The sequence below is a fragment of the Manis pentadactyla genome, chromosome 9 (genome assembly GCF_030020395.1).
Source record: "Manis pentadactyla isolate mManPen7 chromosome 9, mManPen7.hap1, whole genome shotgun sequence".
NCBI lineage: Eukaryota > Metazoa > Chordata > Mammalia > Pholidota > Manidae > Manis > Manis pentadactyla.
In genome coordinates this window covers 118,752,041-118,755,638 of record NC_080027.1, presented here as the reverse complement: position 1 = coordinate 118,755,638, position 3,598 = coordinate 118,752,041, and positions in this window count along the sequence as shown.

Here is a 3,598-nt window from a genome sequence, read left to right as displayed (position 1 = left end):
GGCTTTGATCCCAGCTTCATCTTTTCCTGGGTGTGTGACCTTCAGCAGGGTGCTTACCTTTGTCTTCCCTGTTTCCTTATTGTAAGGTGGAGATAATGATAGGTCTCTGGGGAGTGGTATTGTAAGGGTGAAGTGACACCGCATACGTGCTGTGGAGCTCATAGAAGCTCCCTTCTCTGCCTTTCACTTGGATTGCCCATTGATTCATTCACTCTGCAAATATTTACTGAGTATCCATGATGTGCCAGCAATTTTGGGGGGCACCTAAGACATAGCAATAAATGAGATAGACATGCTTCCTGAACTCAAAGAGTTAGAATGCTTGCAGGAGACAGAAAGTAAACAATTAGAAGCTAGATAAAAATATTTCAGGCAGGGCTAAGGACTTGAAGAAAAAGCAAGGGAAGAGGATAGGGATCTTTGACCATCCTGTCTCCTTTGCCCAGAATGCCCAGTCACCACTTCTACCCTGGTTGAATTCTTAACCTTCCAAGGCCCCCTGCAAATGATCATCTCTGTGAAATCATCACAGTTCACCATCAAATTTAATCATGCCCTCCGCTCCACTTGCTGATTGGTTGTCCAAATCTATGAGGCTGGGGACAACCTCGCTTACTCATCACGGCATTTTCCAAACCTCAAGAAAAGCTCCTTGGATATTGTGACAAGGAAAACAGACGCTCTCACCCCAAGCAGCGACCTGATGTGCCGGCTGTCATGGCAGGTCCTCAGGGTGGGCGTGCTGAGAGGGAGGAGGAAGGGCGCAGACACCCTGGAACCTCTACAGGAGGCCAGAGGAACCAACTTGGAAACAAACGAAACGCCCCTCGGCCTGTGCGTGCGCTTCTGTGTGTCTGTGTGTCTTAGAGGCAGTGACGAAGGCTGAAAAGAGCCTCCGTTTTCTAGCAGGGCTGGCTTACTGCTTCCCTTTTCTCTAAAAAGCCTGAGAAGGCTTCCTGCAGGGGGCTGGGTTTCTGGGCACGTCGGAGGCCTCCAGCAGCTGAGTGGGTCGCCTGACCCTCTCCGCTCCCGGGGAGCCCTGCCACCGCATGCACCGCCCAGCGCTCCAGCACCACGGCGGCTGGCTCTGCCTTTCCAGTTGATGCTCGGAGTCAGCTTCTCCCTGGGGGCCTCATCATTTCCCAGAAAGTAGCCACTCTGCACCTGGGAGCTGAAATTTTGACTTTCTTTTCCCTTTCCTTCTCCAGCCACACAGGTGAAGTGTCCCCAGAGGAGGAATGGATGTGCAATTCTTGTCATAGACTTCTTCCCAGCCACTGTGGGAGGGCAGGGACATTTCCCGTTCTGTTCTACCTGTTATGAATCCTGAGGCGCAGGCTAAATCAGGCTGCACTGATTCAGCTCCCCTGGTCGGAAAAGCAGCTGCAGGCTCTTTCACCAGGTAGCCGTCACTGGTAGGGCTGCCTGCGTCCCCACAGGAATCTGAACCCCTGGAGGAAACACCAGCTGCGTCCTGTCCTCGCTCCTCCCATGGCAGAACTCCAGCTGTACCCCGACAGAAACCTAGGCCTGTGAGTGAGGAGAGTGTGGTAGTTTCCACATATTCCATCAAAAGCAAGTGGGGTGACCTACCAAGACACTGGTGCACGTTCTGTATTTATGGCTGTAGATGGTCCTGCAAATTTGCACCATGAGCTCAAGCAGTCCTTTACGTTCCCCTGCCGTGCGGAGCTCTGGGTAGGGGGAGGTGAAGCAGCATCTTACAGGCCAAGAGAACTTGGTTGGCTTGTTCCTGGGGGTGGAGGACATTGAGGCAAGGGTTGGAGGGAAAGAGGCAGGAACAGCCAAAGGGGAAGAGTGTGAGGGCTTCTTCCAGACTGGGACGGGTACGCAAGGACCCCCCGTGCCCAAATGCGGTACAGATGCAATGCAGCTGCTCCTCTGAGTTCAAACAAGGCAGGAAGATAAGCAGGTCAACAGACCAGAGTCACTGAAGACCAGATCAGGAGGTTGATCTGCAACCTAAATGCTGTAGACGCTACGTGACCTCCAGGACCTTTGCACAGATCTGGAAAGTGGGAGCCTCGACTATGACCGAGATTAAGTTTCTAGTCAACTAGGAAGGATGAGGTTCAGAGCAGGTTCATTCTGTCTTACAGTAATAAAATGAAATATGACATTGCTTATACTTATAAATTTTATGGAGCAGAAAGTATACTTGAATCAAAATATTAGTACAGCACCCCATGCACTCTTCCTATAAGTTAACAGTATAGGGCAGGAGTGGGACTCACTTAGCCATATTCTCAACTTTCTGAGGAGAAAAGCAGTTGGGGAGAATTAGGCATGAGCTGGAGGAGAATGGAGAGACAGCAAACAGCCTGGAATGGGGCGTGTGAATCTCAGTGTTATTAGTGTTCGGAGCATTAGTTTCCCTCCGCTGCCATAACTGAGCACCGCAGCCTGGGTGGCTTAAACAACAAATTCATTTTCAGTTCTGGAGGCTAAAAGGTGCCGGCGGTTTTGGTTTCTTCTGAGGCCTGTGTTCTTGGCTTGCAGATGGCTGTCATCTGTCTTCACATGGTCTTCCCTCTGTGTCTGCATCCCAGTCCTCTCGTGCAAGGACATAAGTCATAGTGGGTTAGGAGCCACCCCCTCAATTTACTCTCAGTACCTCTTCAAAGGTCCTGCCTCCAAACTAATCACATTATGAAGTACTGGGTGTTAGGACTTGAGCATGTGCTTTTTGCAGGGGAACACGAGGCAGCCTACACCCAGGTAGTTGCACCCCCGTTCTGCTCAGCCATTAAACAAATATGGTTTCCCTATTTTATCAGGGGGAGGCCACTCCTCCAGGAAGAAATAATATGTGGGAGGAACAATACAGGCCTCTGGAGATGTGGTTAGGAGGAGGAGAAGTTAAGAGACTCTTTCCAACCTAGGCTTTTGTTACTTCCTACACTGGCTGCAAGGCCAAGATGCTACCCCACATTTGAGCCCTGTTTGTCTCCATCCACTCCTTCTTGCTCTCTGTGAATAGCCTTGGAGAAGCATTCTGATGTTTTTGCTTTCTCTCTCCAATATTCCAAAGAAACTTTTGTGGGGTGTCTCTGCAAAAGGCTGCAAATATTTTGCTATAGAAAATTACCCAAACCTCTTAGTCAGGAAGCAGTCATCAAGAAACTACCTTATTAGACCATTTAGTGGGAAAGCAGGTCCTGGAAGACTGGCCCAAGAGTAGAGTTCTGGAAGGGGACAAAGGGAAGGTTAGATTGATCCGCATAATAATTGCTTATGCCCAGGAGGCTAACTGATATGGCTACATCTGTGGGCTCCTCAGGGGATGTCTCAGGCTTTCCTGGGGCTTCTGATGGGGGGCAGGCCCAGTGGATGAGGAGGCACTCATCCAGGCTGCTCCCTCCTGGTCTGTCTTAGGCAGGGGCTGCTCTCTCTCTATGAAAGCCACAGCCCTTGGTGGGCCACCCTGTCTAATTCCCTCCCACCCACTGCGGCCCACTGTCTAATTCCCTCCCCTTGCCCATGAGGCATTCTATCTTCTTTGTTTCCCCTAACCCTGCCTACACCTTTGTGAGTAGACCTTTCACTAATCTCTCCTTAAACACTCATTTATGGGCCA